Here is a 25327-nt window from a genome sequence, read left to right as displayed (position 1 = left end):
TCTAGCTGATGGGAAAATCGTTCCAATGAATTTCGATGTCATACCTTATTGAATTTCTCCCATTTCCTTCATTTCCGTCCTAGAAACATCGGAAGGGAAAGGTAATCTAATCGAGACTGTGATTGGTGAAATTCACTTTTACCGGCCAATTCAGATTATGTTCTTTCTTTCTCTCTTTTCAGCATTGTCTGGAAAGTGGTGGTGCACTAAGGCTGCAGTATGTTTGAAAGAGTCGTTTGGAAATGCCCTGTTGTTAGTTGTGAGATTACTTTATGACTCATGCCCTCGGATTGTATCACATTTAGCATTCATGCATCTCTGTGTCTGAAAATGCATGAGGTATGCCAGTTTTGTTTGTGTTCCGTGTTAAATGCTTTCTGTTTTGCGATTCGCACAATACATTTCGATTTAACGGGGTTTCTGCGGTAACTTCCAGCAGCAAAAATCCTCAGCTGAGGATCTGGGAAAATTTCACAGAGTATGGTCACTGGAGCTAAAGTCAGGAAGTCGTTCGTTTCTGCAGTGTTTCACAAGACTACCTTTCCCGTGAGCAGTCGAACAGACTAAATGATTGTGCCACAGACAGCGACGGCAAACTCCGCTAAAAAGTAATCCTTTAAAGCCAGTGGATGCAACACGACGTTATTCAGGTACACCGTGGAAAAAGATACTTCGGTGGACCTCGTCCATGCTCACCACATAGCCAAAACTAAACAAGTCCCGTTCCCCAGCATTTGGCCCCAATCCCTCTAAATGCATCCTATCCAGAAATTCACCCGATTACCTTTGCAAGTTTCTGAGTGTAATAGCCTCCTCGACTTCCTCTGGTAGATCATACCAAACACGCACTACCTTCTTTGTGGGAAATGTGCCTTGTCACTTTCAGCCCGCTCACCTTAAAGCTATGCTGTCGACTTTTCATCTCACACCAACTTGGGTAAAACACGTAAATACCCAGTTTACCACCCTCCCATCAGGTCATGTCGCATTTGTTTCGCTGCAGGGAAAGTTGTCCCCGCCTATTCCACCTCGCCCTACGGTACAAACATCGACGACATCTTTGTCTATATTTTGTCATCAATTTACCGTGTCTTTTCTTTTCGTTTTCAAGAGTCAATTACGTTGGACAACAACGAGCTATTGGAAACAGAAAGGTGAAACGTGGAACGGATTCAACTTTCAGTGCTGGACGCCACTGAGCCCCAGCACGGGTGGCTGTGGCTTGTTTCTGTAGTGTAGTGGTCATCACGTTCGCCTCACACGCGAAAGGGCCCCAGTTCGAAACTGGGCAGAAACTGCTTTGTTCTTCAACTAGAGCCTTTTACATGGACAAAAGCTGAGCTGTCTTGCATGCTTTCCCATCTGCAAACCTGCCTTCGAATTTGCTTGAACAAATCTGCTCTCGTAGTGAAATGTAATGCAAATCCATTTAATTACAGTGCAAAGCGTTGTTAAGTTTTTCTCCAACCTGGTTCTGATCATATGCCATTCTGTTGGAGAGTGTAGTTACCGCCTTCTGATCTTGGCCGAAAAGCAGTACCGCACTTGCCTTCCTTGCGCAGGCGGCTCGGTTCAAAGACAGGAAAGAAGCAGATGCTCTGGTGTCACAGCGCACCACGAATTCCTGAACTTGTCTGTTTGTCAAATGTACCTCAGGTCGTCTCAGAAAAACCTCATTTGGAAGCTGTCAATCGTTATTCAACGTGCGAGAAATGGCACCAGATGTCCTGAATCATGTTTTGGAGCAATTCGCACGTTAGTTACTCATTCAGTCAACAACAGCAATGAAAGAAATTACACTCTGAGAGGAACCTTTGAACTTGCGCATTCATAGCGTCGCTCGTATTCAGGTCCGCCCCGAGATCTAAGTCATGTTGGAACTGAAACGGAGGAATCGACAGAGAGGCTACAGAATGACATCGCATCCATTTGGTTTTCTTTAAATCACTGACGAGCAGGAAAATGTAAACGGCGAGGGCGAGTGGTGAAGTGAGGCAGTTGCAGCTCTGGTGAAATTCCTTCTTTGTGATTCACTCAGCAACCAGAGACGTGAAGGTGACTCAGGCGTGAAAGCTCTTCACATCGAGAACAAAAAGCACTCAAGGGCAGTTAGCACCTCTTCTGGAGTGGGGGTGGGGTGAGGTAATTACCTTTTGACTTCTGTTACTATGTTCAGAAACTGGCTTTTAGATAGAGGTGAACAGAAACTGCATTTCTAAAAAGCACCATGGAATTTAGCAAAAGTTATTGAGTCACTTCTCGTCGATTTCCACACAGGTTTCCAATTCAGTTGGTATCCATGTGGCTCATGTCCAGGAGTGAACATCTCAGCAGCAAATTGCACGGTTAAGGTAAAAGGCAAGGAAAGTGACATCTTGAACTGGCTCCGAGGTCAGAGCATCCTCACAATGTGATCTGTCGTTCTCGGTTTGTAATGCTGCCTCCGGTTTTAGGGTGGAGAACATTCTTTGGGACTCTTATTCTGAAAAAAAACAGACACAGTGAGTGAAAGTATGCTGCACGGTATGATGTGGAACACGGCCTGCACAGGTTTGTGCATTTTCCCTGTAGTCCGGTGTGTTTCGTGTTCCGTGTAAACGTGAAAGTCGTCCTGTTTCGAGCAATGGGTGAAATCATTTAGCAAAGCAAGAATGGAAATTCCAGTAATGTCAAGCAGCTCATGGTTATTTGACCAAATCATAAGCGAACCCATATTCTCACGCACTCACAGATACATTTGTAGCTGAAAAGAGTCTGAGAAGATAGACTTAGCTTACAATTGATTTTTGTCTGGATTGATGGGCTATCAATATTTGCTGCGAAATTGACATTGTAGCCGGGAACATCGCAGCAGCCGTGCGAGTCGGAGAGGAATCATGGAACGCTTTTCATGTGAATTTACCTCTGTTGTTATGCAGGAGCACAATTGGAAATACAAGAAAATGAGGCGTTGCGGCGGGCTGGTTGTGTGGCCGAGCGGTCTAAGGCGCTGGATCCAGATTTCAGTCTCGAAAGAGGTGTGGGTTCGAATGCCACCACTGCCATTTCTGCTGATCAACTCCAACGCTGCAGCTTGTTAAAATGCTATTTCGGTGCCCACTGCATATTAATGTCAAAAACAAAAGTAACATGGGTTTGCTTTCCCGGGATTAACTGTGGTCTGGAATACTACCAAATATTTCAGAAATGTCTCTGCTGTCATGATCGTGTTCGCCTCACGTGCGGTAAATCGCAAACAGTTCTGCCGTCCCAGGCGAGTTGAGTTTTTCCTGGAACCGAATGCAGACTGTTATTTCATCGCTGTTGTGAAACCAAGTCTACCGGTGACTCTACTCGTTGTTATTTGGGTTTCCAGCTGATGGGAAAATCGTTCCAATGAATTTCGATGTCATACCTTATTGAATTTCTCCCATTTCCTTCATTTACGTCCTGGAAACATCGGAAGGGAAAGGTAATCTAATCGAGACTGTGATTGGTGAAATTCACTTTTACCGGCCAATTCAGATTATGTTCTTTCTTTCTCTCTCTTCAGCATTTTCTGGAAAGTGGTGGTGCACTAAGGCTGCAGTATGTTTGAAAGAGTCGTTTGGAAATGCCCTGTTGTTAGTTGTGAGATTACTTTATGACTCATGCCCTCGGATTGTATCACATTTAACATTCATGCATCTCTGTGTCTGAAAATGCATGAGGTATGCCAGTTTTGTTTGTGTTCCGTGTTAAATGCTTTCTGTTTTGCGATTCGCACAATACATTTCGATTTAACGGGGTTTCTGAGGTAACTTCCAGCAGCAAAAATCCTCAGCTGAGGATCTGGGAAAATTTCACAGAGTATGGTCAGTCGGAGCTAAAGTCAGGAAGTCGTTCGTTTCTGCAGTGTTTCACAATACTACCTTTCCCGTGAGCAGTCGAACAGACTAAATGATTGTGCCACAGACTGCCATGGCAAACTCCGCTAAAAAGTAATCCTTTAAAGCCAGTGGATGCAACACGACGTTATTCGGGTACACCGTGGAAAAAGATACTTCGGTGGACCTCGTCCATGCTCACCACATAGCCAAAATTAAACAAGTCCCGTTCCCCAGCATTTGGCCCCAATCCCTCTAAACGCATCCTATCCAGAAATTCACCCGATTACCTTTGCAATTTTCTGAGTGTAATAGCCTCCTCCACTTCCTCTGGTAGATCATTCCAAACACGCACTACCTTCTTTGTGGGAAATGTGCTTTGTCACTTTCAACCCGCTCACCTTAAAGCTATGCTGTCGACTTTTCATCTCACACCAACTTGGGTAAAACACGTAAATACCCAGTTTACCACCCTTCCATAAGGTCATGTCGCATTTGTTTCGCTGCAGGGAAAGTTGTCCCAGCCTATTCCACCTCGCCCTACGGTACAAACATCGACGACATCTTTGTCTATATTTTGTCATCAATTTACCGTGTCTTTTCTTTTCGTTTTCAAGAGTCAATTACGTTGGACAACAACGAGCAATTGGAAACAGAAAGGTGAAACGTGGAACGGATTCCACTTTCAGTGCTGGACGCCACTGAGCCGCAGGACGGGCGGCTGTGGCTTGTTTCTGTAGTATAGTGGTCATCACGTTCGCCTCACACGCGAAAGGGCCCCAGTTCGAAACTGGGCAGAAACTGCTTTGTTCTTCAACTGCAGCCTTTTACATGGACAAAAGCTGAGCTGTCTTGCATGCTTTCCCATCTGCAAACCTGCCTTCGAATTTGCTTGAACAAATCTGCTCTCGTAGTGAAATGTAATGCAAATCCATTTAATTACAGTGCAAAGCGTTGTTAAGTTTTTCTCCAACCTGGTTCTGATCATATGCCATTCTGTTGGAGAGTGTAGTTACCGCCTTCTGATCTTGCCCAAAAAGCAGTACCGCACTTGCCTTCCTTGCGCAGGCGGCTCGGTTCAAAGTCAGGAAAGAAGCAGATGCCCTGGTATCACAGCGCACCACGAATTCCTGAACTTGTCTGTTTGTCAAATGTACCCCAGGCCGTCTCACAAAAACCTCATTTGGAAGCTGTCAATCGTTATTCAACGTGCGAGAAATGGCACCAGATGTCCTGAATCATGTTTTGGAGCAATTCGCACGTTAGTTACTCATTCAGTCAGCAACAGCAATGAAAGAAATTACACTCTGAGAGGAACCTTTGAACTTACGCATTCATAGCGTCGCTCGTATTAAGGTCCGCCTCGAGATCTAAGTCATGTTGGAACTGAAACGGAGGAATCGACAGAGAGGCTACAGAATGACATCGCATCCATTTGTTTTTCTTTAAATCACTGACGAGCAGGAAAATGTAAACGGGGAGGGCGAGTGGTGAAGTGAGGCAGTTGCAGCTCTGGTGAAATTCCTTCTTTGTGATTCACTCAGCAACCAGAGACGTGAAGGTGACTCAGGCGTGAAAGTTCTTCACATCGAGAACAAAAAGCACTCAAGGGCAGTTAGCACCTCTTCTGGAGTGGGGGTGGGGTGAGGTAATTACCTTTTGACTTCTGTTACAATGTTCAGAAACTGGCTTTTAGATTGAGGTGAACAGAAACTGCATTTCTAAAAAGCACCATGGAATTTAGCAAAAGTTATTGAGTCACTTCTCGTCGATTCCCACACAGGTTTCCAATTCAGTTGGTATCCATGTGGCTCATGTCCAGGAGTGAACATCTCAGCAACAAATTGCATGGTTAAGGTAAAAGACAAGGAAAGTGGCATCTCGAACTGGCTCCGAGATCAGAACATCCTCACAATGTAATCTGTCGTTCTCGGTTTGTAATGCTACCTCCGGTTTTAGTGTGGAGAACATTCTTTGGGACTCTTATTCTGAAAAAAACGGACACAGTGAGTGAAAGTATGCTGCACGGTATGATGTGGAACACGGCCTGCACAGGTTTGTGCATTTTCCCTGTAGTCCGGTGTGTTTCGTGTTCCGTGTAAACGTGAAAGTCGTCCTGTTTCGAGCAATGGGTGAAATCATTTAGCAAAGCAAGAATGGAAATTCCAGTAATGTCAAGCAGCTCATGGTTATTTGACCAAATCATAAGCGAACCTACATTCGCACGCACTCACAGATACATTTGTAGCTGAAAAGAGTCTGAGAAGATAGACTGAGCTTACCATTGATTTTTGTCTGGATTGATGGGCTATCAATATCTGCTGCGAAATTGACATTGTAGCCGGGAACATCGCAGCAGCTGTGCGAGTCGGAGAGGAATCATGGAACGCTTTTCATGTGAATTTACCTCTGTTGTTATGCAGGAGCACAATTGGAAATACAAGAAAATGAGGCGTCGCGGCCGGCTGGTTGTGTCGGCCGGCTGGCTGAGGCGTCGCGGCCGTCCCAGGCGAGTTGAGTTTTTCCTGGAACCGAATGGAGACTGTTATTTCATCGCTGTGGTGAAACCAAGTCCTCCGGTGACTCTACTCGTTGTTATTTGGGTTTCTAGCTGATGGGAAAATCGTTCCAATGAATTTCGATGTCATACCTTATTGAATTTCTCCCATTTCCTTCATTTCCGTCCTAGAAACATCGGAAGGGAAAGGTAATCTAATCGAGACTGTGATTGGTGAAATTCACTTTTACCGGCCAATTCAGATTATGTTCTTTCTTTCTCTCTTTTCAGCATTGTCTGGAAAGTGGTGGTGCACTAAGGCTGCAGTATGTTTGAAAGAGTCGTTTGGAAATGCCCTGTTGTTAGTTGTGAGATTACTTTATGACTCATGCCCTCGGATTGTATCACATTTAGCATTCATGCATCTCTGTGTCTGAAAATGCATGAGGTATGCCAGTTTTGTTTGTGTTCCGTGTTAAATGCTTTCTGTTTTGCGATTCGCACAATACATTTCGATTTAACGGGGTTTCTGCGGTAACTTCCAGCAGCAAAAATCCTCAGCTGAGGATCTGGGAAAATTTCACAGAGTATGGTCACTGGAGCTAAAGTCAGGAAGTCGTTCGTTTCTGCAGTGTTTCACAAGACTACCTTTCCCGTGAGCAGTCGAACAGACTAAATGATTGTGCCACAGACAGCGACGGCAAACTCCGCTAAAAAGTAATCCTTTAAAGCCAGTGGATGCAACACGACGTTATTCAGGTACACCGTGGAAAAAGATACTTCGGTGGACCTCGTCCATGCTCACCACATAGCCAAAACTAAACAAGTCCCGTTCCCCAGCATTTGGCCCCAATCCCTCTAAATGCATCCTATCCAGAAATTCACCCGATTACCTTTGCAAGTTTCTGAGTGTAATAGCCTCCTCGACTTCCTCTGGTAGATCATACCAAACACGCACTACCTTCTTTGTGGGAAATGTGCCTTGTCACTTCCAGCCCGCTCACCTTAAAGCTATGCTGTCGACTTTTCATCTCACACCAACTTGGGTAAAACACGTAAATACCCAGTTTACCACCCTCCCATAAGGTCATGTCGCATTTGTTTCGCTGCAGGGAAAGTTGTCCCCGCCTATTCCACCTCGCCCTACGGTACAAACATCGACGACATCTTTGTCTATATTTTGTCATCAATTTACCGTGTCTTTTCTTTTCGTTTTCAAGAGTCAATTACGTTGGACAACAACGAGCTATTGGAAACAGAAAGGTGAAACGTGGAACGGATTCAACTTTCAGTGCTGGACGCCACTGAGCCCCAGCACGGGTGGCTGTGGCTTGTTTCTGTAGTGTAGTGGTCATCACGTTCGCCTCACACGCGAAAGGGCCCCAGTTCGAAACTGGGCAGAAACTGCTTTGTTCTTCAACTAGAGCCTTTTACATGGACAAAAGCTGAGCTGTCTTGCATGCTTTCCCATCTGCAAACCTGCCTTCGAATTTGCTTGAACAAATCTGCTCTCGTAGTGAAATGTAATGCAAATCCATTTAATTACAGTGCAAAGCGTTGTTAAGTTTTTCTCCAACCTGGTTCTGATCATATGCCATTCTGTTGGAGAGTGTAGTTACCGCCTTCTGATCTTGGCCGAAAAGCAGTACCGCACTTGCCTTCCTTGCGCAGGCGGCTCGGTTCAAAGACAGGAAAGAAGCAGATGCCCTGGTGTCACAGCGCACCACGAATTCCTGAACTTGTCTGTTTGTCAAATGTACCTCAGGTCGTCTCAGAAAAACCTCATTTGGAAGCTGTCAATCGTTATTCAACGTGCGAGAAATGGCACCAGATGTCCTGAATCATGTTTTGGAGCAATTCGCACGTTAGTTACTCATTCAGTCAACAACAGCAATGAAAGAAATTACACTCTGAGAGGAACCTTTGAACTTGCGCATTCATAGCGTCGCTCGTATTCAGGTCCGCCCCGAGATCTAAGTCATGTTGGAACTGAAACGGAGGAATCGACAGAGAGGCTACAGAATGACATCGCATCCATTTGGTTTTCTTTAAATCACTGACGAGCAGGAAAATGTAAACGGCGAGGGCGAGTGGTGAAGTGAGGCAGTTGCAGCTCTGGTGAAATTCCTTCTTTGTGATTCACTCAGCAACCAGAGACGTGAAGGTGACTCAGGCGTGAAAGTTCTTCACATCGAGAACAAAAAGCACTCAAGGGCAGTTAGCACCTCTTCTGGAGTGGGGGTGGGGTGAGGTAATTACCTTTTGACTTCTGTTACAATGTTCAGAAACTGGCTTTTAGATTGAGGTGAACAGAAACTGCATTTCTAAAAAGCACCATGGAATTTAGCAAAAGTTATTGAGTCACTTCTCGTCGATTCCCACACAGGTTTCCAATTCAGTTGGTATCCATGTGGCTCATGTCCAGGAGTGAACATCTCAGCAACAAATTGCATGGTTAAGGTAAAAGACAAGGAAAGTGGCATCTCGAACTGGCTCCGAGATCAGAACATCCTCACAATGTAATCTGTCGTTCTCGGTTTGTAATGCTACCTCCGGTTTTAGTGTGGAGAACATTCTTTGGGACTCTTATTCTGAAAAAAACGGACACAGTGAGTGAAAGTATGCTGCACGGTATGATGTGGAACACGGCCTGCACAGGTTTGTGCATTTTCCCTGTAGTCCGGTGTGTTTCGTGTTCCGTGTAAACGTGAAAGTCGTCCTGTTTCGAGCAATGGGTGAAATCATTTAGCAAAGCAAGAATGGAAATTCCAGTAATGTCAAGCAGCTCATGGTTATTTGACCAAATCATAAGCGAACCTACATTCGCACGCACTCACAGATACATTTGTAGCTGAAAAGAGTCTGAGAAGATAGACTGAGCTTACCATTGATTTTTGTCTGGATTGATGGGCTATCAATATCTGCTGCGAAATTGACATTGTAGCCGGGAACATCGCAGCAGCTGTGCGAGTCCGAGAGGAATCATGGAACGCTTTTCATGTGAATTTACCTCTGTTGTTATGCAGGAGCACAATTGGAAATACAAGAAAATGAGGCGTCGCGGCCGGCTGGTTGTGTGGCCGCGCGGTCTAATGCGCTGGATCCAGATTCCAGTCTCGAAAGGGGTGCGGGTTCGAATCCCACCACTGCCATTTCTGCTGATCAACTCCAACACGGCAGCTTGTTAAAATGCTGTTTCGGTGCCCACTGTATATTAATGTCAAAAACAAAAGTAAAATGGTTTTGCTTCCCTGGGAATTAACTGTGGTGTGGAATACTACCAAATATTTCAAAATGTCTCTGCTGTCATGATCGTGTTCGCCTCCCGTGCGGTAAATCGCAAACAGTTCTGCCGTCCCAGGCGAGTTGAGTTTTTCCTGGAACCGAATGGAGACTGTTATTTCATCGCTGTTGTGAAACCAAGTCCTCCGGTGACTCTACTCGTTGTTATTTGGGTTTCTAGCTGATGGGAAAATCGTTCCAATGAATTTCGATGTCATACCTTATTGAATTTCTCCCATTTCCTTCATTTCCGTCCTAGAAACATCGGAAGGGAAAGGTAATCTAATCGAGACTGTGATTGGTGAAATTCACTTTTACCGGCCAATTCAGATTATGTTCTTTCTTTCTCTCTTTTCAGCATTGTCTGGAAAGTGGTGGTGCACTAAGGCTGCAGTATGTTTGAAAGAGTCGTTTGGAAATGCCCTGTTGTTAGTTGTGAGATTACTTTATGACTCATGCCCTCGGATTGTATCACATTTAGCATTCATGCATCTCTGTGTCTGAAAATGCATGAGGTATGCCAGTTTTGTTTGTGTTCCGTGTTAAATGCTTTCTGTTTTGCGATTCGCACAATACATTTCGATTTAACGGGGTTTCTGCGGTAACTTCCAGCAGCAAAAATCCTCAGCTGAGGATCTGGGAAAATTTCACAGAGTATGGTCACTGGAGCTAAAGTCAGGAAGTCGTTCGTTTCTGCAGTGTTTCACAAGACTACCTTTCCCGTGAGCAGTCGAACAGACTAAATGATTGTGCCACAGACAGCGACGGCAAACTCCGCTAAAAAGTAATCCTTTAAAGCCAGTGGATGCAACACGACGTTATTCAGGTACACCGTGGAAAAAGATACTTCGGTGGACCTCGTCCATGCTCACCACATAGCCAAAATTAAACAAGTCCCGTTCCCCAGCATTTGGCCCCAATCCCTCTAAATGCATCCTATCCAGAAATTCACCCGATTACCTTTGCAAGTTTCTGAGTGTAATAGCCTCCTCGACTTCCTCTGGTAGATCATACCAAACACGCACTACCTTCTTTGTGGGAAATGTGCCTTGTCACTTTCAGCCCGCTCACCTTAAAGCTATGCTGTCGACTTTTCATCTCACACCAACTTGGGTAAAACACGTAAATACCCAGTTTACCACCCTCCCATAAGGTCATGTCGCATTTGTTTCGCTGCAGGGAAAGTTGTCCCCGCCTATTCCACCTCGCCCTACGGTACAAACATCGACGACATCTTTGTCTATATTTTGTCATCAATTTACCGTGTCTTTTCTTTTCGTTTTCAAGAGTCAATTACGTTGGACAACAACGAGCTATTGGAAACAGAAAGGTGAAACGTGGAACGGATTCAACTTTCAGTGCTGGACGCCACTGAGCCCCAGCACGGGTGGCTGTGGCTTGTTTCTGTAGTGTAGTGGTCATCACGTTCGCCTCACACGCGAAAGGGCCCCAGTTCGAAACTGGGCAGAAACTGCTTTGTTCTTCAACTAGAGCCTTTTACATGGACAAAAGCTGAGCTGTCTTGCATGCTTTCCCATCTGCAAACCTGCCTTCGAATTTGCTTGAACAAATCTGCTCTCGTAGTGAAATGTAATGCAAATCCATTTAATTACAGTGCAAAGCGTTGTTAAGTTTTTCTCCAACCTGGTTCTGATCATATGCCATTCTGTTGGAGAGTGTAGTTACCGCCTTCTGATCTTGGCCGAAAAGCAGTACCGCACTTGCCTTCCTTGCGCAGGCGGCTCGGTTCAAAGACAGGAAAGAAGCAGATGCTCTGGTGTCACAGCGCACCACGAATTCCTGAACTTGTCTGTTTGTCAAATGTACCTCAGGTCGTCTCAGAAAAACCTCATTTGGAAGCTGTCAATCGTTATTCAACGTGCGAGAAATGGCACCAGATGTCCTGAATCATGTTTTGGAGCAATTCGCACGTTAGTTACTCATTCAGTCAACAACAGCAATGAAAGAAATTACACTCTGAGAGGAACCTTTGAACTTGCGCATTCATAGCGTCGCTCGTATTCAGGTCCGCCCCGAGATCTAAGTCATGTTGGAACTGAAACGGAGGAATCGACAGAGAGGCTACAGAATGACATCGCATCCATTTGGTTTTCTTTAAATCACTGACGAGCAGGAAAATGTAAACGGCGAGGGCGAGTGGTGAAGTGAGGCAGTTGCAGCTCTGGTGAAATTCCTTCTTTGTGATTCACTCAGCAACCAGAGACGTGAAGGTGACTCAGGCGTGAAAGTTCTTCACATCGAGAACAAAAAGCACTCAAGGGCAGTTAGCACCTCTTCTGGAGTGGGGGTGGGGTGAGGTAATTACCTTTTGACTTCTGTTACAATGTTCAGAAACTGGCTTTTAGATTGAGGTGAACAGAAACTGCATTTCTAAAAAGCACCATGGAATTTAGCAAAAGTTATTGAGTCACTTCTCGTCGATTCCCACACAGGTTTCCAATTCAGTTGGTATCCATGTGGCTCATGTCCAGGAGTGAACATCTCAGCAACAAATTGCATGGTTAAGGTAAAAGACAAGGAAAGTGGCATCTCGAACTGGCTCCGAGATCAGAACATCCTCACAATGTAATCTGTCGTTCTCGGTTTGTAATGCTACCTCCGGTTTTAGTGTGGAGAACATTCTTTGGGACTCTTATTCTGAAAAAAACGGACACAGTGAGTGAAAGTATGCTGCACGGTATGATGTGGAACACGGCCTGCACAGGTTTGTGCATTTTCCCTGTAGTCCGGTGTGTTTCGTGTTCCGTGTAAACGTGAAAGTCGTCCTGTTTCGAGCAATGGGTGAAATCATTTAGCAAAGCAAGAATGGAAATTCCAGTAATGTCAAGCAGCTCATGGTTATTTGACCAAATCATAAGCGAACCTACATTCGCACGCACTCACAGATACATTTGTAGCTGAAAAGAGTCTGAGAAGATAGACTGAGCTTACCATTGATTTTTGTCTGGATTGATGGGCTATCAATATCTGCTGCGAAATTGACATTGTAGCCGGGAACATCGCAGCAGCTGTGCGAGTCCGAGAGGAATCATGGAACGCTTTTCATGTGAATTTACCTCTGTTGTTATGCAGGAGCACAATTGGAAATACAAGAAAATGAGGCGTCGCGGCCGGCTGGTTGTGTGCCCGCGCGGTCTAATGCGCTGGATCCAGATTCCAGTCTCGAAAGGGGTGCGGGTTCGAATCCCACCACTGCCATTTCTGCTGATCAACTCCAACACGGCAGCTTGTTAAAATGCTGTTTCGGTGCCCACTGTATATTAATGTCAAAAACAAAAGTAAAATGGTTTTGCTTCCCCGGGAATTAACTGTGGTGTGGAATACTACCAAATATTTCAAAATGTCTCTGCTGTCATGATCGTGTTCGCCTCCCGTGCGGTAAATCGCAAACAGTTCTGCCGTCCCAGGCGAGTTGAGTTTTTCCTGGAACCGAATGGAGACTGTTATTTCATCGCTGTGGTGAAACCAAGTCCTCCGGTGACTCTACTCGTTGTTATTTGGGTTTCTAGCTGATGGGAAAATCGTTCCAATGAATTTCGATGTCATACCTTATTGAATTTCTCCCATTTCCTTCATTTCCGTCCTAGAAACATCGGAAGGGAAAGGTAATCTAATCGAGACTGTGATTGGTGAAATTCACTTTTACCGGCCAATTCAGATTATGTTCTTTCTTTCTCTCTTTTCAGCATTGTCTGGAAAGTGGTGGTGCACTAAGGCTGCAGTATGTTTGAAAGAGTCGTTTGGAAATGCCCTGTTGTTAGTTGTGAGATTACTTTATGACTCATGCCCTCGGATTGTATCACATTTAGCATTCATGCATCTCTGTGTCTGAAAATGCATGAGGTATGCCAGTTTTGTTTGTGTTCCGTGTTAAATGCTTTCTGTTTTGCGATTCGCACAATACATTTCGATTTAACGGGGTTTCTGCGGTAACTTCCAGCAGCAAAAATCCTCAGCTGAGGATCTGGGAAAATTTCACAGAGTATGGTCACTGGAGCTAAAGTCAGGAAGTCGTTCGTTTCTGCAGTGTTTCACAAGACTACCTTTCCCGTGAGCAGTCGAACAGACTAAATGATTGTGCCACAGACAGCGACGGCAAACTCCGCTAAAAAGTAATCCTTTAAAGCCAGTGGATGCAACACGACGTTATTCAGGTACACCGTGGAAAAAGATACTTCGGTGGACCTCGTCCATGCTCACCACATAGCCAAAACTAAACAAGTCCCGTTCCCCAGCATTTGGCCCCAATCCCTCTAAATGCATCCTATCCAGAAATTCACCCGATTACCTTTGCAAGTTTCTGAGTGTAATAGCCTCCTCGACTTCCTCTGGTAGATCATACCAAACACGCACTACCTTCTTTGTGGGAAATGTGCCTTGTCACTTTCAGCCCGCTCACCTTAAAGCTATGCTGTCGACTTTTCATCTCACACCAACTTGGGTAAAACACGTAAATACCCAGTTTACCACCCTCCCATCAGGTCATGTCGCATTTGTTTCGCTGCAGGGAAAGTTGTCCCCGCCTATTCCACCTCGCCCTACGGTACAAACATCGACGACATCTTTGTCTATATTTTGTCATCAATTTACCGTGTCTTTTCTTTTCGTTTTCAAGAGTCAATTACGTTGGACAACAACGAGCTATTGGAAACAGAAAGGTGAAACGTGGAACGGATTCAACTTTCAGTGCTGGACGCCACTGAGCCCCAGCACGGGTGGCTGTGGCTTGTTTCTGTAGTGTAGTGGTCATCACGTTCGCCTCACACGCGAAAGGGCCCCAGTTCGAAACTGGGCAGAAACTGCTTTGTTCTTCAACTAGAGCCTTTTACATGGACAAAAGCTGAGCTGTCTTGCATGCTTTCCCATCTGCAAACCTGCCTTCGAATTTGCTTGAACAAATCTGCTCTCGTAGTGAAATGTAATGCAAATCCATTTAATTACAGTGCAAAGCGTTGTTAAGTTTTTCTCCAACCTGGTTCTGATCATATGCCATTCTGTTGGAGAGTGTAGTTACCGCCTTCTGATCTTGGCCGAAAAGCAGTACCGCACTTGCCTTCCTTGCGCAGGCGGCTCGGTTCAAAGACAGGAAAGAAGCAGATGCTCTGGTGTCACAGCGCACCACGAATTCCTGAACTTGTCTGTTTGTCAAATGTACCTCAGGTCGTCTCAGAAAAACCTCATTTGGAAGCTGTCAATCGTTATTCAACGTGCGAGAAATGGCACCAGATGTCCTGAATCATGTTTTGGAGCAATTCGCACGTTAGTTACTCATTCAGTCAACAACAGCAATGAAAGAAATTACACTCTGAGAGGAACCTTTGAACTTGCGCATTCATAGCGTCGCTCGTATTCAGGTCCGCCCCGAGATCTAAGTCATGTTGGAACTGAAACGGAGGAATCGACAGAGAGGCTACAGAATGACATCGCATCCATTTGGTTTTCTTTAAATCACTGACGAGCAGGAAAATGTAAACGGCGAGGGCGAGTGGTGAAGTGAGGCAGTTGCAGCTCTGGTGAAATTCCTTCTTTGTGATTCACTCAGCAACCAGAGACGTGAAGGTGACTCAGGCGTGAAAGCTCTTCACATCGAGAACAAAAAGCACTCAAGGGCAGTTAGCACCTCTTCTGGAGTGGGGGTGGGGTGAGGTAATTACCTTTTGACTTCTGTTACTATGTTCAGAAACTGGCTTTTAGATAGAGGTGAACAGAAACTGCATTTCTAAAAAGCACCATGGAATTTAGCAAAAGTTATTGAGTCACTTCTCGTCGATTTCCACACAGGTTTCCAATTCAGTTGGTATCCATGTGGCTCATGTCCAGGAGTGAACATCTCAGCAGCAAATTGCACGGTTAAGGTAAAAGGCAAGGAAAGTGACATCTTGAACTGGCTCCGAGGTCAGAGCATCCTCACAATGTGATCTGTCGTTCTCGGTTTGTAATGCTGCCTCCGGTTTTAGGGTGGAGAACATTCTTTGGGACTCTTATTCTGAAAAAAAACAGACACAGTGAGTGAAAGTATGCTGCACGGTATGATGTGGAACACGGCCTGCACAGGTTTGTGCATTTTCCCTGTAGTCCGGTGTGTTTCGTGTTCCGTGTAAACGTGAAAGTCGTCCTGTTTCGAGCAATGGGTGAAATCATTTAGCAAAGCAAGAATGGAAATTCCAGTAATGTCAAGCAGCTCATGGTTATTTGACCAAATCATAAGCGAACCCATATTCTCACGCACTCACAGATACATTTGTAGCTGAAAAGAGTCTGAGAAGATAGACTTAGCTTACAATTGATTTTTGTCTGGATTGATGGGCTATCAATATTTGCTGCGAAATTGACATTGTAGCCGGGAACATCGCAGCAGCCGTGCGAGTCGGAGAGGAATCATGGAACGCTTTTCATGTGAATTTACCTCTGTTGTTATGCAGGAGCACAATTGGAAATACAAGAAAATGAGGCGTTGCGGCGGGCTGGTTGTGTGGCCGAGCGGTCTAAGGCGCTGGATCCAGATTTCAGTCTCGAAAGAGGTGTGGGTTCGAATGCCACCACTGCCATTTCTGCTGATCAACTCCAACGCTGCAGCTTGTTAAAATGCTATTTCGGTGCCCACTGCATATTAATGTCAAAAACAAAAGTAACATGGGTTTGCTTTCCCGGGATTAACTGTGGTCTGGAATACTACCAAATATTTCAGAAATGTCTCTGCTGTCATGATCGTGTTCGCCTCACGTGCGGTAAATCGCAAACAGTTCTGCCGTCCCAGGCGAGTTGAGTTTTTCCTGGAACCGAATGCAGACTGTTATTTCATCGCTGTTGTGAAACCAAGTCTACCGGTGACTCTACTCGTTGTTATTTGGGTTTCCAGCTGATGGGAAAATCGTTCCAATGAATTTCGATGTCATACCTTATTGAATTTCTCCCATTTCCTTCATTTACGTCCTGGAAACATCGGAAGGGAAAGGTAATCTAATCGAGACTGTGATTGGTGAAATTCACTTTTACCGGCCAATTCAGATTATGTTCTTTCTTTCTCTCTCTTCAGCATTTTCTGGAAAGTGGTGGTGCACTAAGGCTGCAGTATGTTTGAAAGAGTCGTTTGGAAATGCCCTGTTGTTAGTTGTGAGATTACTTTATGACTCATGCCCTCGGATTGTATCACATTTAACATTCATGCATCTCTGTGTCTGAAAATGCATGAGGTATGCCAGTTTTGTTTGTGTTCCGTGTTAAATGCTTTCTGTTTTGCGATTCGCACAATACATTTCGATTTAACGGGGTTTCTGAGGTAACTTCCAGCAGCAAAAATCCTCAGCTGAGGATCTGGGAAAATTTCACAGAGTATGGTCAGTCGGAGCTAAAGTCAGGAAGTCGTTCGTTTCTGCAGTGTTTCACAATACTACCTTTCCCGTGAGCAGTCGAACAGACTAAATGATTGTGCCACAGACTGCCATGGCAAACTCCGCTAAAAAGTAATCCTTTAAAGCCAGTGGATGCAACACGACGTTATTCGGGTACACCGTGGAAAAAGATACTTCGGTGGACCTCGTCCATGCTCACCACATAGCCAAAATTAAACAAGTCCCGTTCCCCAGCATTTGGCCCCAATCCCTCTAAACGCATCCTATCCAGAAATTCACCCGATTACCTTTGCAATTTTCTGAGTGTAATAGCCTCCTCCACTTCCTCTGGTAGATCATTCCAAACACGCACTACCTTCTTTGTGGGAAATGTGCTTTGTCACTTTCAACCCGCTCACCTTAAAGCTATGCTGTCGACTTTTCATCTCACACCAACTTGGGTAAAACACGTAAATACCCAGTTTACCACCCTTCCATAAGGTCATGTCGCATTTGTTTCGCTGCAGGGAAAGTTGTCCCAGCCTATTCCACCTCGCCCTACGGTACAAACATCGACGACATCTTTGTCTATATTTTGTCATCAATTTACCGTGTCTTTTCTTTTCGTTTTCAAGAGTCAATTACGTTGGACAACAACGAGCAATTGGAAACAGAAAGGTGAAACGTGGAACGGATTCCACTTTCAGTGCTGGACGCCACTGAGCCGCAGGACGGGCGGCTGTGGCTTGTTTCTGTAGTATAGTGGTCATCACGTTCGCCTCACACGCGAAAGGGCCCCAGTTCGAAACTGGGCAGAAACTGCTTTGTTCTTCAACTGCAGCCTTTTACATGGACAAAAGCTGAGCTGTCTTGCATGCTTTCCCATCTGCAAACCTGCCTTCGAATTTGCTTGAACAAATCTGCTCTCGTAGTGAAATGTAATGCAAATCCATTTAATTACAGTGCAAAGCGTTGTTAAGTTTTTCTCCAACCTGGTTCTGATCATATGCCATTCTGTTGGAGAGTGTAGTTACCGCCTTCTGATCTTGCCCAAAAAGCAGTACCGCACTTGCCTTCCTTGCGCAGGCGGCTCGGTTCAAAGTCAGGAAAGAAGCAGATGCCCTGGTATCACAGCGCACCACGAATTCCTGAACTTGTCTGTTTGTCAAATGTACCCCAGGCCGTCTCACAAAAACCTCATTTGGAAGCTGTCAATCGTTATTCAACGTGCGAGAAATGGCACCAGATGTCCTGAATCATGTTTTGGAGCAATTCGCACGTTAGTTACTCATTCAGTCAGCAACAGCAATGAAAGAAATTACACTCTGAGAGGAACCTTTGAACTTACGCATTCATAGCGTCGCTCGTATTAAGGTCCGCCTCGAGATCTAAGTCATGTTGGAACTGAAACGGAGGAATCGACAGAGAGGCTACAGAATGACATCGCATCCATTTGTTTTTCTTTAAATCACTGACGAGCAGGAAAATGTAAACGGGGAGGGCGAGTGGTGAAGTGAGGCAGTTGCAGCTCTGGTGAAATTCCTTCTTTGTGATTCACTCAGCAACCAGAGACGTGAAGGTGACTCAGGCGTGAAAGTTCTTCACATCGAGAACAAAAAGCACTCAAGGGCAGTTAGCACCTCTTCTGGAGTGGGGGTGGGGTGAGGTAATTACCTTTTGACTTCTGTTACAATGTTCAGAAACTGGCTTTTAGATTGAGGTGAACAGAAACTGCATTTCTAAAAAGCACCATGGAATTTAGCAAAAGTTATTGAGTCACTTCTCGTCGATTCCCACACAGGTTTCCAATTCAGTTGGTATCCATGTGGCTCATGTCCAGGAGTGAACATCTCAGCAACAAATTGCATGGTTAAGGTAAAAGACAAGGAAAGTGGCATCTCGAACTGGCTCCGAGATCAGAACATCCTCACAATGTAATCTGTCGTTCTCGGTTTGTAATGCTACCTCCGGTTTTAGTGTGGAGAACATTCTTTGGGACTCTTATTCTGAAAAAAACGGACACAGTGAGTGAAAGTATGCTGCACGGTATGATGTGGAACACGGCCTGCACAGGTTTGTGCATTTTCCCTGTAGTCCGGTGTGTTTCGTGTTCCGTGTAAACGTGAAAGTCGTCCTGTTTCGAGCAATACTACCTTTCCCGTGAGCAGTCGAACAGACTAAATGATTGTGCCACAGACTGCCATGGCAAACTCCGCTAAAAAGTAATCCTTTAAAGCCAGTGGATGCAACACGACGTTATTCGGGTACACCGTGGAAAAAGATACTTCGGTGGACCTCGTCCATGCTCACCACATAGCCAAAATTAAACAAGTCCCGTTCCCCAGCATTTGGCCCCAATCCCTCTAAACGCATCCTATCCAGAAATTCACCCGATTACCTTTGCAATTTTCTGAGTGTAATAGCCTCCTCCACTTCCTCTGGTAGATCATTCCAAACACGCACTACCTTCTTTGTGGGAAATGTGCTTTGTCACTTTCAACCCGCTCACCTTAAAGCTATGCTGTCGACTTTTCATCTCACACCAACTTGGGTAAAACACGTAAATACCCAGTTTACCACCCTTCCATAAGGTCATGTCGCATTTGTTTCGCTGCAGGGAAAGTTGTCCCAGCCTATTCCACCTCGCCCTACGGTACAAACATCGACGACATCTTTGTCTATATTTTGTCATCAATTTACCGTGTCTTTTCTTTTCGTTTTCAAGAGTCAATTACGTTGGACAACAACGAGCAATTGGAAACAGAAAGGTGAAACGTGGAACGGATTCCACTTTCAGTGCTGGACGCCACTGAGCCGCAGGACGGGCGGCTGTGGCTTGTTTCTGTAGTATAGTGGTCATCACGTTCGCCTCACACGCGAAAGGGCCCCAGTTCGAAACTGGGCAGAAACTGCTTTGTTCTTCAACTGCAGCCTTTTACATGGACAAAAGCTGAGCTGTCTTGCATGCTTTCCCATCTGCAAACCTGCCTTCGAATTTGCTTGAACAAATCTGCTCTCGTAGTGAAATGTAATGCAAATCCATTTAATTACAGTGCAAAGCGTTGTTAAGTTTTTCTCCAACCTGGTTCTGATCATATGCCATTCTGTTGGAGAGTGTAGTTACCGCCTTCTGATCTTGCCCAAAAAGCAGTACCGCACTTGCCTTCCTTGCGCAGGCGGCTCGGTTCAAAGTCAGGAAAGAAGCAGATGCCCTGGTATCACAGCGCACCACGAATTCCTGAACTTGTCTGTTTGTCAAATGTACCCCAGGCCGTCTCACAAAAACCTCATTTGGAAGCTGTCAATCGTTATTCAACGTGCGAGAAATGGCACCAGATGTCCTGAATCATGTTTTGGAGCAATTCGCACGTTAGTTACTCATTCAGTCAGCAACAGCAATGAAAGAAATTACACTCTGAGAGGAACCTTTGAACTTACGCATTCATAGCGTCGCTCGTATTAAGGTCCGCCTCGAGATCTAAGTCATGTTGGAACTGAAACGGAGGAATCGACAGAGAGGCTACAGAATGACATCGCATCCATTTGTTTTTCTTTAAATCACTGACGAGCAGGAAAATGTAAACGGGGAGGGCGAGTGGTGAAGTGAGGCAGTTGCAGCTCTGGTGAAATTCCTTCTTTGTGATTCACTCAGCAACCAGAGACGTGAAGGTGACTCAGGCGTGAAAGTTCTTCACATCGAGAACAAAAAGCACTCAAGGGCAGTTAGCACCTCTTCTGGAGTGGGGGTGGGGTGAGGTAATTACCTTTTGACTTCTGTTACAATGTTCAGAAACTGGCTTTTAGATTGAGGTGAACAGAAACTGCATTTCTAAAAAGCACCATGGAATTTAGCAAAAGTTATTGAGTCACTTCTCGTCGATTCCCACACAGGTTTCCAATTCAGTTGGTATCCATGTGGCTCATGTCCAGGAGTGAACATCTCAGCAACAAATTGCATGGTTAAGGTAAAAGACAAGGAAAGTGGCATCTCGAACTGGCTCCGAGATCAGAACATCCTCACAATGTAATCTGTCGTTCTCGGTTTGTAATGCTACCTCCGGTTTTAGTGTGGAGAACATTCTTTGGGACTCTTATTCTGAAAAAAACGGACACAGTGAGTGAAAGTATGCTGCACGGTATGATGTGGAACACGGCCTGCACAGGTTTGTGCATTTTCCCTGTAGTCCGGTGTGTTTCGTGTTCCGTGTAAACGTGAAAGTCGTCCTGTTTCGAGCAATGGGTGAAATCATTTAGCAAAGCAAGAATGGAAATTCCAGTAATGTCAAGCAGCTCATGGTTATTTGACCAAATCATAAGCGAACCTACATTCGCACGCACTCACAGATACATTTGTAGCTGAAAAGAGTCTGAGAAGATAGACTGAGCTTACCATTGATTTTTGTCTGGATTGATGGGCTATCAATATCTGCTGCGAAATTGACATTGTAGCCGGGAACATCGCAGCAGCTGTGCGAGTCGGAGAGGAATCATGGAACGCTTTTCATGTGAATTTACCTCTGTTGTTATGCAGGAGCACAATTGGAAATACAAGAAAATGAGGCGTCGCGGCCGGCTGGTTGTGTGGCCGCGCGGTCTAATGCGCTGGATCCAGATTCCAGTCTCGAAAGGGGTGCGGGTTCGAATCCCACCACTGCCATTTCTGCTGATCAACTCCAACACGGCAGCTTGTTAAAATGCTGTTTCGGTGCCCACTGTATATTAATGTCAAAAACAAAAGTAAAATGGTTTTGCTTCCCCGGGAATTAACTGTGGTGTGGAATACTACCAAATATTTCAAAATGTCTCTGCTGTCATGATCGTGTTCGCCTCCCGTGCGGTAAATCGCAAACAGTTCTGCCGTCCCAGGCGAGTTGAGTTTTTCCTGGAACCGAATGGAGACTGTTATTTCATCGCTGTGGTGAAACCAAGTCCTCCGGTGACTCTACTCGTTGTTATTTGGGTTTCTAGCTGATGGGAAAATCGTTCCAATGAATTTCGATGTCATACCTTATTGAATTTCTCCCATTTCCTTCATTTCCGTCCTAGAAACATCGGAAGGGAAAGGTAATCTAATCGAGACTGTGATTGGTGAAATTCACTTTTACCGGCCAATTCAGATTATGTTCTTTCTTTCTCTCTTTTCAGCATTGTCTGGAAAGTGGTGGTGCACTAAGGCTGCAGTATGTTTGAAAGAGTCGTTTGGAAATGCCCTGTTGTTAGTTGTGAGATTACTTTATGACTCATGCCCTCGGATTGTATCACATTTAGCATTCATGCATCTCTGTGTCTGAAAATGCATGAGGTATGCCAGTTTTGTTTGTGTTCCGTGTTAAATGCTTTCTGTTTTGCGATTCGCACAATACATTTCGATTTAACGGGGTTTCTGCGGTAACTTCCAGCAGCAAAAATCCTCAGCTGAGGATCTGGGAAAATTTCACAGAGTATGGTCACTGGAGCTAAAGTCAGGAAGTCGTTCGTTTCTGCAGTGTTTCACAAGACTACCTTTCCCGTGAGCAGTCGAACAGACTAAATGATTGTGCCACAGACAGCGACGGCAAACTCCGCTAAAAAGTAATCCTTTAAAGCCAGTGGATGCAACACGACGTTATTCAGGTACACCGTGGAAAAAGATACTTCGGTGGACCTCGTCCATGCTCACCACATAGCCAAAACTAAACAAGTCCCGTTCCCCAGCATTTGGCCCCAATCCCTCTAAATGCATCCTATCCAGAAATTCACCCGATTACCTTTGCAAGTTTCTGAGTGTAATAGCCTCCTCGACTTCCTCTGGTAGATCATACCAAACACGCACTACCTTCTTTGTGGGAAATGTGCCTTGTCACTTTCAGCCCGCTCACCTTAAAGCTATGCTGTCGACTTTTCATCTCACACCAACTTGGGTAAAACACGTAAATACCCAGTTTACCACCCTCCCATCAGGTCATGTCGCATTTGTTTCGCTGCAGGGAAAGTTGTCCCCGCCTATTCCACCTCGCCCTACGGTACAAACATCGACGACATCTTTGTCTATATTTTGTCATCAATTTACCGTGTCTTTTCTTTTCGTTTTCAAGAGTCAATTACGTTGGACAACAACGAGCTATTGGAAACAGAAAGGTGAAACGTGGAACGGATTCAACTTTCAGTGCTGGACGCCACTGAGCCCCAGCACGGGTGGCTGTGGCTTGTTTCTGTAGTGTAGTGGTCATCACGTTCGCCTCACACGCGAAAGGGCCCCAGTTCGAAACTGGGCAGAAACTGCTTTGTTCTTCAACTAGAGCCTTTTACATGGACAAAAGCTGAGCTGTCTTGCATGCTTTCCCATCTGCAAACCTGCCTTCGAATTTGCTTGAACAAATCTGCTCTCGTAGTGAAATGTAATGCAAATCCATTTAATTACAGTGCAAAGCGTTGTTAAGTTTTTCTCCAACCTGGTTCTGATCATATGCCATTCTGTTGGAGAGTGTAGTTACCGCCTTCTGATCTTGGCCGAAAAGCAGTACCGCACTTGCCTTCCTTGCGCAGGCGGCTCGGTTCAAAGACAGGAAAGAAGCAGATGCTCTGGTGTCACAGCGCACCACGAATTCCTGAACTTGTCTGTTTGTCAAATGTACCTCAGGTCGTCTCAGAAAAACCTCATTTGGAAGCTGTCAATCGTTATTCAACGTGCGAGAAATGGCACCAGATGTCCTGAATCATGTTTTGGAGCAATTCGCACGTTAGTTACTCATTCAGTCAACAACAGCAATGAAAGAAATTACACTCTGAGAGGAACCTTTGAACTTGCGCATTCATAGCGTCGCTCGTATTCAGGTCCGCCCCGAGATCTAAGTCATGTTGGAACTGAAACGGAGGAATCGACAGAGAGGCTACAGAATGACATCGCATCCATTTGGTTTTCTTTAAATCACTGACGAGCAGGAAAATGTAAACGGCGAGGGCGAGTGGTGAAGTGAGGCAGTTGCAGCTCTGGTGAAATTCCTTCTTTGTGATTCACTCAGCAACCAGAGACGTGAAGGTGACTCAGGCGTGAAAGCTCTTCACATCGAGAACAAAAAGCACTCAAGGGCAGTTAGCACCTCTTCTGGAGTGGGGGTGGGGTGAGGTAATTACCTTTTGACTTCTGTTACTATGTTCAGAAACTGGCTTTTAGATAGAGGTGAACAGAAACTGCATTTCTAAAAAGCACCATGGAATTTAGCAAAAGTTATTGAGTCACTTCTCGTCGATTTCCACACAGGTTTCCAATTCAGTTGGTATCCATGTGGCTCATGTCCAGGAGTGAACATCTCAGCAGCAAATTGCACGGTTAAGGTAAAAGGCAAGGAAAGTGACATCTTGAACTGGCTCCGAGGTCAGAGCATCCTCACAATGTGATCTGTCGTTCTCGGTTTGTAATGCTGCCTCCGGTTTTAGGGTGGAGAACATTCTTTGGGACTCTTATTCTGAAAAAAAACAGACACAGTGAGTGAAAGTATGCTGCACGGTATGATGTGGAACACGGCCTGCACAGGTTTGTGCATTTTCCCTGTAGTCCGGTGTGTTTCGTGTTCCGTGTAAACGTGAAAGTCGTCCTGTTTCGAGCAATGGGTGAAATCATTTAGCAAAGCAAGAATGGAAATTCCAGTAATGTCAAGCAGCTCATGGTTATTTGACCAAATCATAAGCGAACCCATATTCTCACGCACTCACAGATACATTTGTAGCTGAAAAGAGTCTGAGAAGATAGACTTAGCTTACAATTGATTTTTGTCTGGATTGATGGGCTATCAATATTTGCTGCGAAATTGACATTGTAGCCGGGAACATCGCAGCAGCCGTGCGAGTCGGAGAGGAATCATGGAACGCTTTTCATGTGAATTTACCTCTGTTGTTATGCAGGAGCACAATTGGAAATACAAGAAAATGAGGCGTTGCGGCGGGCTGGTTGTGTGGCCGAGCGGTCTAAGGCGCTGGATCCAGATTTCAGTCTCGAAAGAGGTGTGGGTTCGAATGCCACCACTGCCATTTCTGCTGATCAACTCCAACGCTGCAGCTTGTTAAAATGCTATTTCGGTGCCCACTGCATATTAATGTCAAAAACAAAAGTAACATGGGTTTGCTTTCCCGGGATTAACTGTGGTCTGGAATACTACCAAATATTTCAGAAATGTCTCTGCTGTCATGATCGTGTTCGCCTCACGTGCGGTAAATCGCAAACAGTTCTGCCGTCCCAGGCGAGTTGAGTTTTTCCTGGAACCGAATGCAGACTGTTATTTCATCGCTGTTGTGAAACCAAGTCTACCGGTGACTCTACTCGTTGTTATTTGGGTTTCCAGCTGATGGGAAAATCGTTCCAATGAATTTCGATG

At 45.1% G+C, this 25327-nt stretch overlaps 5 non-coding genes across 5 annotated transcripts; all 5 read left to right on the top strand.

The window, feature by feature from the left end:
* The first annotated feature begins 1224 nt into the window (after nt 1–1224).
* Nucleotides 1225–1297, top strand: trnav-cac (transfer RNA valine (anticodon CAC)). The gene has a single exon. It is a non-coding gene; the product is annotated as a tRNA-Val (tRNA).
* A 6378-nt stretch (nt 1298–7675) lies between these two features.
* Nucleotides 7676–7748, top strand: trnav-cac (transfer RNA valine (anticodon CAC)). Its single transcript has one exon. It is a non-coding gene; the product is annotated as a tRNA-Val (tRNA).
* A 3276-nt stretch (nt 7749–11024) lies between these two features.
* Nucleotides 11025–11097, top strand: trnav-cac (transfer RNA valine (anticodon CAC)). Its single transcript has one exon. It is a non-coding gene; the product is annotated as a tRNA-Val (tRNA).
* A 3276-nt stretch (nt 11098–14373) lies between these two features.
* On the top strand, nt 14374–14446 carry trnav-cac (transfer RNA valine (anticodon CAC)). Its single transcript has one exon. It is a non-coding gene; the product is annotated as a tRNA-Val (tRNA).
* An 8717-nt stretch (nt 14447–23163) lies between these two features.
* Nucleotides 23164–23236, top strand: trnav-cac (transfer RNA valine (anticodon CAC)). Its single transcript has one exon. It is a non-coding gene; the product is annotated as a tRNA-Val (tRNA).
* Nucleotides 23237–25327: the final 2091 nt, after the last annotated feature.

This window comes from Chiloscyllium plagiosum, unplaced genomic scaffold (genome assembly GCF_037043375.1).
Source record: "Chiloscyllium plagiosum isolate Xiang-an unplaced genomic scaffold, Cpla_swu_hap1 HiC_scaffold_48, whole genome shotgun sequence".
NCBI classification, from domain to species: Eukaryota; Metazoa; Chordata; class Chondrichthyes; order Orectolobiformes; family Hemiscylliidae; genus Chiloscyllium; species Chiloscyllium plagiosum.
Note: the sequence above shows the minus strand (reverse complement) of the source record. Positions and strands in the feature narration are given on the sequence as shown.